Source organism: Macaca thibetana, chromosome 8, assembly GCF_024542745.1.
Source record: "Macaca thibetana thibetana isolate TM-01 chromosome 8, ASM2454274v1, whole genome shotgun sequence".
Classification (NCBI taxonomy): Eukaryota; Metazoa; Chordata; class Mammalia; order Primates; family Cercopithecidae; genus Macaca; species Macaca thibetana.
The window spans coordinates 135,089,649-135,103,039 of record NC_065585.1 but is presented as its reverse complement, the minus strand read 5'-3'; the positions used below and the strand labels follow the sequence as shown (position 1 = coordinate 135,103,039).

Sequence of the window (13,391 nt, the reverse complement as noted above, 5' to 3'; positions counted from 1 at the left end):
CAACTCTGGATTCTCCATGGCTCCTAACACAATTGACCCTGTGCTGCATTGGCTGTGGCTAAGGTGAACTACCTGCACCAAGGGAGTACTTAAAGCCTCCGGGACAGCCTGGCTGCGTATCATAGTATACGCCCTACAGAGAGACTAGGATAGGAATGCCACCCACACACAGAAGAGGATTTGGAATCTGTTTCTGAAGCAGTGTCCTGAGGACCTGGGGTCTAACCATAAAAACAAATCAAAGCCGTTTGGCTGAGCTGGGATGTTGGAGAACACCCCGGTGAGACTGAGTGCCACCTGGGCTTCTCTTGCTATGTGGAACAGACTTTTGTGAGTTCTCCTGAGTTATGGATGCACACGCAGCGTGTAGTTCCCCAGAGGGGACAATCACCTCCTTGCTTGGCCAATGAACAGTTTAACGTTAAACAATTGTCTAAGATCGTCTAAGCCAAGAACTGGTCTGAAGCATTAGCCTTCGGGGTGGGGGTGGCCTTTCCAGATGGCCACCCAAGAAGAGAAGTGGGAGTCTGGGCGTTCATTTTACTGCTGGTGTTGTACAGCTTCTCAGCCCTTGTGGGTCTTCAGAGAAGCATTTAGTAAAGTTGAGTGGTGCTTCCTGGGAGGCATAGGAGGTTTTCATCTGTAACTCATATACATTGGAGCACAGGTGTATCGCTGAGTCCATGATCATGTCTGGATGCTTTCTGTGAATGCAAGGCTCCAACCCTTCAGGCTGCAGTCTGGGTTTGTGCTGTGGCGTCGTTAGCCCATTTGGATTGAATCCTGTGCATCCAGAGAACCACCTCCTCATCCTTGAAACAGGGTGATCTGAGGTTGTGAGGGCTGCTGGTGTTTAAGCATTGGTGCCGTGGGACCCAATCAATATCTAAGAATTGAGTTGCCCACCTTGGACACAGGTCAGGTTGTATTTGGGGTGCAGCCCCTCTAACAGGACTTACAGGGAATTCCCCAGTTTTCCAGCCTCGGGTACAAATTCTGACTAGGGCTGTCCTGTTCCCAGCAACTCTCTAGGCTGCAAGGCCTGAGTGTAACAGCTACCCCACAAGCCATGTGTACATGAGATACCAAGCAAGGCCAATCATGGAGAACACTGACATCTTGTCACTCAGGGCTTTCTTCCCAGTGCTTCCATGGGTCAGCTCGCACCCACTTTTCCTTGGAGCCTTTCTCCCCCATGGCCACATTTGGTGATGGCACTTCCATATGGTCTTTGCCTGATGTAGTTGTTGTGTCTAGTTTGAAGGCTTCTTCTCCTCATTTGCTGCCTCTGACTGCACCCTCGGTGGGTTCTGGAGCAATAATCCCTACTTCCTGCCAGGAGGAGTAAGTGGGAAATATTAGCTAACCTTTAAAACCGGTAAAAACGGGAGCTTGTGCCAAAAGTTGCTTGTCAAATGGAGAGGTGTGGTCTAGCAAAAGCCTCATGGCCCTGCTGGGTGCCAGTGGGCCTGGGGCGTCAGTCCTCAGAAGATCATAGTTTACTATCCATCCACAATTGATTGTTCAATAAATGTTTGATGTTGAGATGGTGGATGTCCTGTGATGGTGTGGGGAGGTCTCATTATTGGAGAACATGTAAATTATGTTATCTCTAAGGAAAAAGAAGCTAACTCTTCTGTGATCACCAAGGTGGGCACCACAGTGGGTCTAGCCCAATTGTGATGAAGCGATAGTGGCCATGGGGTTGAGAATTAGAAAGGTGATGGCCCTTTGAAGGTCCTTGGTGCCTTGGGTGTCCGTAGCACATGCAGAGACATTAAAAACCATGACTTTAGGAGGCCACCGTGCTGCTTGAGGAAGTTGGTGACTTGGGGATGATGAACTAAATGAGACTCCCTTAACCCACCGCAGTGTTGTGATGCCCTGAGGTGGGAACCTCCATCTGAATCAATGGTAGGTGTGGTTCTAAAGGAGAAAGCGAAGAAATGCCATGAAAGGAGAACACCTGCTCCACCCAAGGCATAAGGAGTTACCTTCCCTGGAAGTCTACATGTGCAGAAGCCCATAGCCAGGACGAGTGTGCTTTGTCCAGAGGCTCTGATAGTTGTGATGGGCGGTAGGGAGGGCCTCCCCGTGAAACTCAGAACCTGGGACCCAGGCATGGGGTTATGGTTTTGACCCGGTAGGAAAGGGTAGTCATAGAACACAGCATGCGTGTTAGCGTGGGGCAGAGCGGGGGCTGCATGGAAGTGAGCTCTGAGGAGGACCCTCCACCTCCTAGCTCCTCAGAGTGCATCGCCCTGTCCCTCCCCTCAGCCATCTGTCCCCCATCCTGCAGGGAGTGTCCTGGTGCTGCCTGTGCCAACAGCCACTCCTGGACCTGCAGATCCAGCTGGGACAGGCAGAAGCTCCGAGTCCCCTGCCTTTTGTCTGCCTTTCCCAGCCGCCTCTCACTAGCTGTCTATGTGTCCAGTGTTGGCGTCTGCAGCAGATGTCTGCAGCAGGTTTATTTTACAATAAACCATAAGGAAATAGCTTCCTTGAGCTGTTTTCAAATATGACCCCTAAATCCTTTTACTCTTTTTTATAGAAAGGAAGGTTTCTGTTCTCTCCTGTCGGGTCTAGGACGGGTGACATTTTGACCGACAGACTACATGCAACTAGATGCCATGCTGTTTTCTGGGATTAGGCCCTAGTGAACTGGTGTCTTTCACTTTCTCTGTGTTGGATGGTGCTGTGGCCTGATACATTTTTCCTCTGAAATTCATATGTTGAAGTCTTAGACCCTAAGATGATAGCATTAAAAGAAGGGGCCTTTTTGGAAGTGGGCAGGTCAGCATGGTGGGGTCCTCATGAATGGAATGAGTGCCCTGTAGAAGAGGTCCCAGAGAGCTCCTTCATTCCTTCCACCAGATGAAGACACAGTGAGAAGATGTATATGAACCAAAAAGCTGGTCCTCACCAGACACTGATTATATACCACCTTGATTTGGACTTCTCAGCCTACACAGGTGATTCTGAGTGGTGGCAGGAGTTAGGGTGTGGAGGGTTGGAACAAAGAAGATGAAGGGTCACTGTTGTCCAGCAGGACAGAGCGCTGAGAGGTAGTGAGGGTGACCTTCCAGGCAATATTAGAGTAACTTGGTTCATGGCATTTAAATTATTTTTTTAGCAGACCACGTGTGCTAAGAGGGCTGCTGCCTTTGGAGCCCAGATACCATGCTTGGAGGAAGACTAAGCATTCCACAGGGAGAGGAACTGAGCCCACCTACAAGGATAGGCTACAGAACACAGAGCAACCAGTTTTCTAGGAAAAAAACAAAACTGTGATTTACAATGTTTGTAAATTTCTGTGGTTAAAATGCTCCCAGCTATGGACAGTTTAAGAATTATCACACAAAACTCCTCTCTGATGAGCTGGCCTGATCTGGCCCCAGCACATCACAGGGTCTCATCGTTCAGCTTTCTCAGAGTTCCCAGCTGAGCCAGCACCACCCGCCACCTGTGCATGAGTGTCCTGGCCCTGAAATTTTCAGATCTCAGCAGAACCTCTCCTCTTATGCCTGTGGAAAGATCCAAACCCCAATTGCAAATGTGTGAGTGAAGACCTGATCATGATGTTTCAATCCACTACTTTCTTTGGTGTCTTTTCACACAGTCCCAGATGAACAGAAGGCACAGTCATGGTGAGAAGTTGAATGTGTGCATTGTTTTTGCGTGTAAATCTCAGCTTCTCTATAGTATTGATGAGGTAGGACAGAACTCTCTCACCTTATTCCCAAAGTGTCACAAAGAGCCCATCGTCATGGCAGCATGGAACTGTAGAGTCTTAGGAGTGACCAAAGAACACCCTCACTTATTCTTAGTTTAAATTCTTACTGCTGGGAGCAGAGGTGGTGTGGGAGCCAGGTGGACTCTCAACCTGTCCCTGCAGCGATGGACTCAGAGGAGGCCATGGGACCCGGGAAATGGCTGGAACAATAGGGAAAGAAGTAGAGATTTTCTCCTGGAGATTAGCAACAAAGGTCATGGAGAGATGACCACGATTCACATGGATGTCACCTGGGGAGACAGCCCAAAATAAGATCAAGAGAAACAAAGGGGAAAAAAATGGTAAAAACAACAATGTAACTCATGCTTTGAGTTCTTGGATCAAGCAATTCCTAAAGCCAGAATTCCTCCTCAATTCCAAGATATAGGAGCCAAAATATTAACTTAGCTTGTCTTTGGTTTCTGACATTTGAATTCAAGACCCCATTAAGAGATCCGAAAAACATCAAAAATACCGAACGCAGAGAACCTGAGGCAAAGATAGTGCAGTGCACAAGGACAGGAGATGAGAGCAGATGACAAGTGTCCCAGGGGCAGCTGGAGAGCAGATGACAGGTATACTGGGGGCAGCTCGGGCATCAGGCTCCCTGGTGATTCCCATGCACAGCCCTGGGGGAGAAGAACTTGTTGATGTCGATCAGCAGGGAAGGAGGGACGGAATGTGAGAGGCTGGAAGGACAGTGGGTGAGTCAGGGATAGGGAGCTTCACAGTTGATGTTCATAAATGGAGGAATTCCAGGTGGTGTCAGGAGCTGGTGGGTGGCCATGGGTAGAGGGCTGGTGCAAAGGGTGGGGGAGTCACTGTTATCCAGGATCTCAAAGCATTGAGAGGTAGTGAGAGTGACCTTCTGGGAAATATTAGAGTGAAAAATAACTTCTCATAATGTTAAGTTTCTTCGTGAGTTATGGGACTTTTAGCAGCAAAAGAAAAAATATGCCAAAGTTCAGAAAAGGGAACAAGTACTTTTCTCATCTCTTACATTCTTTTTTCATTGTAAACAGAGTTCAGAATATCATATAAACAAGCACAAAATATCAACAGCAACACTAACAAGCCAATATCCTTTGTTTAAAAGAAAAATTGCACCAGATAGTTTTTTGAAATGCCAAGAAATTGGTTATTGAGGAATGTCCCAATAGGTGTTAACTCTTTGCAATAGGGAGAGCAGTTGAACTCAACTCTCTTGAGGTGAAACACAGGAGAGTTTAAGCCCTAGAGTGAGCTGGTGGAAAAGTACTGGAGGTTGCTGGCGGGAAGGTTGAGCAGTGTGATTGGGCCATCTGTGTTTCCCAATTTGTATTTATGGAACTTAGGCTCCTATCCTCCCACAGAGAAAAGGGTACTTTCTTCTCAGAAAATGACATTTCAAAGGGTTAGCTTCATATTTGACTTATTCTTTATTTTCTCCTCCTACCGTATGAGTGGCTTATTTAAGGTAGAAGTATCTCATCAGCATTCCATAAATGTCCTGTGTGTGTGCATTCCATTAATAAGCTTTGGGTTTTATTCGAGGCTAAACAAGTTGCTCCCATTGTTTGGAGACCCTCACACCTCTCCCTGCATTCTCTGTCCTTAGTGTTTGCAGCTGTCATTGCCCACCCTAGACTGCAGTAGCAGAATCTTCCTGTGGTTCTCCCAGTATGCCTTTATCCACACACAGGAGCAGGGATACTCTGTCCTCATCTGCCCCTTTCCCTTAAATTGATAGATGCCTCTGAGAATATCAGCTCGAATTACTAGTTCATCCTATTCTCTTGCAACATCAATTCCTCCAAGTCCAGTAGACTTAGACCCTGACCTTGCATATCTCTGTCCCTGATACCATTCCCTCCAGCAAACAGTCTTCTCTAATCCTCTTTTTAATCTATTCAGTTGTAAACATGTTTATGTTCCAGTTTAAGATACACCATAAAACCTATCCTTGCCGCTCCAAGACAAAATGATCTCTTCTTTCTACAGTCCTAATGTTAATAAAGCCACATTTAACCCGTGATATTCTCCTATATTTCATTCTTAAATGATTTTAGTTTTTGAAAGGTCTAGTATCACATGAACTGACACATGGAATTTTTTCCTCTGTAGGTTTCAGCTTTTTTTCTATGAAGTTGAGTAATACAAATGGAATTTTGTAGTATTATGTGATATTGGGGATAATTAATTAATCAGAATAAATTTATTGATCCCCAGCTAGGTGTTAGGCAGTCATCTGGGCACTGTGGAACAACAATGAGCAAAACATGCAGTTTCCCTTCCAGCATAAAGACAACTGTTACCGAGAGTAAGTGAAATGTATAGGATGTGAAATGGTTTGAAATTCTACAGTTAGAAATAAAGAGAACAAGGAGGATGGAGGTATCCAGGGGAACTTGTTGCAATCTTAAATTGAGAAACCAAGAAAGGTTTCAGTGACCAAAAGATGTTTTAGCTGAGACCCCAGGAGCTGGAGAAATGAGCTGGGCGGACTTCTAGGTGAAGGGCAGGTGCCCCAAAATGAAGTGATCCTGGCCCATTGGACAGTTAGGAATAATTTGCAGAGTTAGTTCAAGGACCTCATGACTCCAACTCCAAGGCAGTTACAGGAACCCAGGAAGGCTGCTTGTTTTTCACCCACTGAATCCTAATATGTGTCCTTCCCTGTCTACACAAGGGGGAAGATTTGTGAGCATTTATTTTATCAGACATGAACCCACTGAGGTCTCCTTGAGGTCTGCAGTAGATCCCCCAGCTGTGCACTGTCTCAGCGGGGTGCCTGGAACCCTGGGCTCCCTCTTTACACAGGCAGAGCCTCAGTCTGGGGCGGAGATCTGCTCGGGATCTGCATGGTTGGACGTGGACAGTACCTGCCTCCTTCTCCTGGGTGCTGGGCATTTGTGGTTGGTGTTGGTGGTCACAGTTGTGTCTGGACTCATTATATTGTTTTATTCAAGAATGATGAATAATCCACTTGAAACAGTCTTTCTTTCTTTGCAAACTGTGGTCTCTCTGTCACTGTAAGAGTTCTCAGGGTGTTTTACCAGTACCACCCAATAAGAGTAGCCAAGGCTGGAACAGACATATTTTTATTCAAAAAATGTATTGTGGAATCGCAAACTAGCACTACTAAGTTTAAAGTAAAATAAATACTCGGGGCTCACGCTGGAATCCTTTCTGGGGCTCTGGGGCTCACGCTGGAATCCTTTCTGGGGCTCTGGGGCTCACGCTGGAATCCTTTCTGGGGCTCTGGGGCTCACGCTGGAATCCTTTCTGGATTCCATAGGCTATTTGTAGGATATGTTGAACTCGTGTTCAAGGTTCAATGGGTGCCTAGAGAAGGAAAGAGAAGAGAGACAGGAAGGGTCACATCACACCTCAGCAAGATGTCAGCCTGGCCTCAGGGACACCCGGAGTGACCCTGTCCTCTTGGAGGAGAGGAGAAAGGCAGGCTCAGGAAGGTACAGACCCAAGGTGTGCTGGGCCTGGTGGGGAGGCTGCAGTTGGAGGCAGGACCACAGGGGGCGCTGTGGCCTTCCCGGCAAATGCTCTGAGCATCTCAGTGGGCGCTGAGCTCCTGGTTCATTCCCTTTCTCCAGACCTGGTTTCCTACTCACTTGCTGATGTGCAGGACGTTCTGGGTATCAGAACCTCAGTGCCCTGCAGCACCAGCAGGGACGCAGATTACTTGGATAGCTTTTCCCTCACTTCTGTTTTCCTGGTGCCCCTTTAAAACTGTATTTTCGGGTAGAATCAGGTCCTCATCAGTTTTAAGGGAACCCAAGAGAGTGTTACCAGATGGAAGATCTTGACTGTGGGTTGTCCAGGTTGTTAGTGCATTGAACAAATAATTCAACAAAACGTACAAACAAAGCAACAAAAGAAAGAAGCAACGAAAGACAAACCAAAGCAACATGAGAACGCAGTAACGAAAGTACAGATTTATTGACACTCCACAGAGTGGGAGCCGGTTCAAGCAAGTGGCTCAAAAGCCCCCCATTTAGGGTTTTTATTAAGCTAAAAGAATTTGGTGTTCTGCCTAATCTTGCCTGGAACTGGCTGCACCTGGTTTTCTTTTCCTTATCCCTTAACCCTTGATTACCCTACTTCCCTATTCTCCTGTCTCAAGGGTGCATTTTTCAGAATACAGTTGAGGAATCTGCATTTTGTTTGTGTGAAGACAACTTTATGAATATGAAAATCTTGATTTTCCCTGGCATGGGTGGAAAATATTAGTGATGAGTCTGTTGCAGTGAGGTGCTCCTATGCTTTTTGTTGTAGTCATTACAGGTTTTTTTTTTTTGTTGTTGTTGTTGTTTTTGATTGGGTTTCGCTCTTGTCACCCAGGCTGGAGTAAAATGACATGCTCTTGGCTCACAGCAACCTCCATTTCCCAGGTTCAAGTGATTCTCCTGCCTCAGCCTCCCAAGTAGCTGGGATTACAGGCACGTGCCACCACTCTCGGCTAATTTTTGTGCTTTTAGTAAAGACGATGTTTCACCATGTTGGCCAGGCTGGTCTTGAACTCCTGACCTCAGGTGTCCACCCGCCTCGGCCTCCCAAAGTTCTGGGATTACAGGCATGAGCCACTGCTCCTGGTCTGAAACCATTTCTTTGATGCTGGGATGACAGGTATGAGCCACCACACCCATCCCATTACAACTTTCTTAGCTGTCCATTCCAATCTCAATTAAATGTTTTTCAATAGAGCTGTGACAGCCCCAGGTCTTCAAAGCCAGAGGTGTGATCTGGGTCTGTTCAATGAAGCTCCAACACTTCAGGAAAGAACATGGTGTTTTTTTTTTTCCTAAGAAGTAGCGATGATATGATTGTGTAAACTGGAAGCTGACAATGATTGTTTTTCCTAACACATGGGAGTTACCTTTGAGTGAATTCAATAGCAATGAGGCAGAGTGAAAAGACTGAGAAGTAGAAGGAGAAATCGGCCACATAATTTGTGCTTGTAAATCAATTTGTGTCTGAAGCCAATGTTTGTCCTTGATGTTCTTAGAATTTGGAGTTGTATTTTGCCTAAAAAGCTGAATTTAGGATTCTGGTACTTGCATCCCAAAGAGTCTTGACTAAGAGGTCCATTAAACAGCAAGCAGGTACAAACACGGAGAACTTGCCACAAAGACTTTATTTGGAATAAGAAAAGAAAATTGAAGACAAGGTAAAGGAGTAATAAATGTTCTCTAGATCTCAAAGCAAACGATGAACACATTTTCCTCTGTGCTCCATGTTCAGAGGCAGCAGAAAAGACAGCAGATCCCACTATTGGTGCAGTCCCATAGTGGTGTTTGGAAAAATGACAGCCTGATATTCTGCAATAGCAGACCAAGCCCCTCGCTGAGCCTAGAGACACAGAGAAAGCATCAGGCATCAGGACTGGGGTCAGAGGTGGTTGATAAGGAGAATCCCTGTGCGGGTAGCTACTGGGCTGATTGCATTCACCACGGTGGCCACATCACAGCAGCAGCAAGACCGGCTCAATCGGTAGGAATCAACGTACACAGCAGTGCTGCTCACAGGCAGGGTTAGAGGCTTATTCTCATTTGCTCACTTTTTTGTGATGCTGCTTCTTCACACACACAGTTGAATACACCCTTAGGTCCGTTCCCATTTGTGAAGCTCCTCTAACGAACAAAAAGAAATATGCTTCTTTCCAAGTGGGTTCTCAACCTTGATTCCAGAGAGACTCCCGAGTATGTTTCCACATAGCATAAGATTACTAAATTTCACTGACTTTTCACAGAATCAAATATCTTTGGAGGATCACTGTCCATTGAATATCATCTGATTCTGTCTTTTCAGTATACACACAAGGAAACTGAGGCCTGGGGAGGTGATCACCTAAGAGAAACAGCCAGCTGTTGACTCTGATTCTAGAGGTGCCTGGTTTTTCCTCTCTAGACTCCTAGCTCTGCAATGCTGGCAGCTCTCACCTGAAGCTCTAAAACCTGAGCTTGTGTCCCCTGTGAAGGAGATGGCAAAGTCCTGGTCGTCTGTCCCAGATGCTGCAGTGAGAGGAGGTGGAGCATATGATTGGGGAAGGGATGGGCTGCCTTTGCCATCAAGATCCCTTTGATGCTTCTCTGTTCTCCCAGCTTTCATCATACAAGTCTGTTTATTGAGTGTCTGTTCTGGGTCCAAGCCAAAAGGGATGATTAGGATCATGATATAATTTCCTGTGTCTCATCTGCTGGAACATTTCCTTCTCAATGTCCAAAAAAGAAAAGGAACAGTGCTCTTATATTCAATAATTTCAGGGAATAAATGCCTCTTATTTTCTGAAGATGAGCCCTGCTATTCTCTGGTGGTCTAGACCCCGAGGCCAGAGACAGACCCGATTAGTGTAGAGAGTAATTTATCGCAGGATTCCGGGGCATCTCCACCCTCGTGACGGAGGTTTTTGAGGTTCTCGAAGGCATAGTCTCCTGCTGCTGCTAGTGTGGAGAGGACAATGTCCTCATCAGGGTGTCAGGGAAATAAGCTCAGTGGGATGCTAGCTAAAGAGTTGGTCTGAATAAGATTAAAAAAATTTTTTTATTCCCAACTGTATTGAGAGGAGTGACAATTAGAAATTATATCTGTTGAAAGTACACAACCTGATAATTCGATGTATATCTACATTTGTACCCTTCTCTCACACGTATGTAAAAATCAACTCTGAATGAATTGAAGACCTAAATATAAGTCTTGAAATCATAAAACTTACTAGAAGAACGCATAGTGATAAAGCTTCCTAACATTGAACTGGGAGATTATTTCTTGGATATTACATTAAAGGCAGAGGTAACAAAAGCAAAAATAAACAAGTTGGAGTTCATTTAATTGTAAAACATCAGCTTGGCAAAGGAAACAATTAATTGAGCAAAAACACAACCTAGCAAGAGGGAGAAAATATTTGTAAACCATACATGTAATAAAGGTAAATATCTAAGTATATAAAGAACTTAATAGAAAAAATAAATATTAATGGTAAATGTGACTAAAGAACTAAAAGAAGTCATTATTACATAATTAAAGGAAACTGATGACAATATCTTTTCAAAGGCAGAATATAATAAAGTGAAGTTACAGAGAAACACATGAAATTCTGGAATTGAAGAGTAGAATAATTGAAATGTAAATGTTATTAACGACTGCTCAATAGTATACTTAAACTGGCAGAACCAAGAATTAGAAAATGTGTACACTGACAGATAAAAGATTACACAGTCCAGAGAAGAGAGAAAAAAGATGAAGAAATAAGAATACAGTTAGTGAAATATGAGACGCTGTTAGGCCTGAAAACACTCATTGGGGTTACACGGGAACTGTCTCCATCTGTTAAGGCAGCAGTCCCCAACATTTTTGGCACCAGGGACATCTATGACAAACCTGCAATTAACATCATACTTGCTGGTTAAAAAATAAATAAATAAGTACATAAATAAAGAATTAAAAAAAAAAGCTTTCCTTCTGAGCTCAGAACCCAGCCAAGGATAGCTGAAGTCACCACTTCTACTCGACATTGTGCTGGAGGTTCTAGGGCAGTCAGGCAAGAAGAAAAAATTAAATGACATCCCGGTTAGAAAAGAAGAAGTAAAATAATCTCTGTTTTCAAAAACATGATCTTTTATATGTAGAAAATCAAAAACAGTTTATTAAAAAACTATTAGAAGTAATAAGGAAGTTTAGCATGGTTGAAAAATAGAAGACCAGTGCACAAAAATCAATTGTATTTTTTCTTTCATAATAAACTTTTCAAAAATGAAACTAAAAACTCCTTTTACAAATAGTATCAAAAGGAAAATAGCTAGTATTTGAATTAACAAAAATGTGCAAAACTTATACTCCCCACACCACAAAAAGTTGAAACTTTTTAAGAATATCTCAACAACTGGAAAGAGATCTTATGCTCATGGGTTTAAGGCTTAATGTGAGATGTCAGTGAGCTGGAAAGAGATCTTATGCTCATGGATTGTAAGGCTTAATGTGAGACATCAGTGCTCCCCAAACTGATCTGCAGATTCAGCTCAATCTATTTCAGAATCCCTAATGACGTCTTTGTAGAAACTGACGAGGTGATTCTAAAATGTATATGGAATAGCAAAGATCCCAGAATAGCTAAATCATCTTGAAAAAGAGGAAAAGCTTCCTGTTTTCAAAACATCCTACGAAGAAACAGTAATCATGACAGGGTGGTCCTGCTGTAAATATAGACGTAGATCCGTGGAATAGAATTGAGAGTTCGGAAATAAAAATGTGTCTATGGTTATTAACTGATTTTCTGCAATGGTGCCCAGGCCGTTCAATGGAGTAAAGAAAATTCTTTTAAACAAATGGTGGGTAAACTAGATGGCCACATTCATCAGAATGAGTTGGACCCTACCTCACAGTACATTTAAAAGCTAATTCAAAATGGGTTAGAAATACAATGTAAAATCTAAAAGCATAATACTTTTACAAGGCAACGTAGCCGCAAGCCTTCATAACCTCTGTTTGGCAATGGATTCTCAGATATAATATCAAAAGCATGAGCAACCTAAGGAAAACAGGTAATTGGATATTATCAAAATTAAATTCTTTTGTGCTTCAAGTGACACTATCAAGAAAGTGAAAAGGCAACTCACAGAATGAGAGAAAATACTTACAAATCACGTATCTCGTGGAAGACATGTATCCAGAATATACTCACACCTCTTATGACTAAACACATAAAGCTAAATAAACAAATTTTAAAAGGGGGAAAGGCGGGACCTCGGCTCACTGCAACATCCGCCTCCTGGGTTCAAGCAATTCTTCTGCCTCGGCCTCCCCAAGTAGCTGGTATTACCAGCATGTACCACCACGCCCTGCTAGTTTTTGGATTTCTAGTAGAGACGTGGTCTCACCATGTTGGCCAGGCTGGTCTTGAACTCCTGACCTCAGGTGATCCGTCACCCTTCTCAGCCTCCCAAAGTGCTGGGATTCCAAGTGTGAGCCACCGCGTCCGGCCTATCTCTTATTTTTATCGTGTATGTTGTTGCAGTTCAACATAATCATCAATTATAAAATGCCTATCCATTTCACATTTCATAAGAGTGAGGAGATATTTTAAAAAGAGATTTTCTAGAGTAGATGATGTGACATAATTTTGTTCTCTTTTGAGATTGGAAATGTAAGGATTTTTGGAAGATTTCTAGGCAGGGCTGAGAACTCAGTTGTGTTTTAATTGGATTTCCGTGGTTGGGACTTTTTCTCAGCATCAAGGTGAAGGTGAGAACAATATAAAATTGATGTGGGCTTAGTATTTGGCATTTGCCCAGGGAGATGAGAGAGTAGGGGGAAAAGAACGAGGTCCTCATTCAATAGTGATTAAGTGATGGAACATAGACCAGGGCTGGATGTGAAAGAATTAAAAGAGTTTGGACAACTGATTGGGAACTAGTGGTGTCCTAGAGAATGGAGGTGTTGACGACATTGAGTGACAACGTGGGAGTGGCTGAGTCAGAAAGATTGAGGGGTGGGGATGAAGCAGGGTAGGACGCTGGAATCTGCATTTTTAAGATGAGAGTATCTCCAAGTGATAAGAAGATTGATGTTATAGCTGTGGAGTGGGTGAATGAAACAGAGTATGAGGAAGGTTTCTGAAACCAACAGG

The 13,391-nt window shown here is 44.0% G+C and overlaps 1 protein-coding gene across 1 annotated transcript in view; it reads right to left on the bottom strand.

The window, feature by feature from the left end:
* Positions 1-13,391, bottom strand: part of LOC126961092 (neutrophil defensin 3) — a 72,937-nt gene that overhangs the window by 2,651 nt on the left and 56,895 nt on the right. The gene's annotated exons all lie outside the window — the stretch shown is intronic.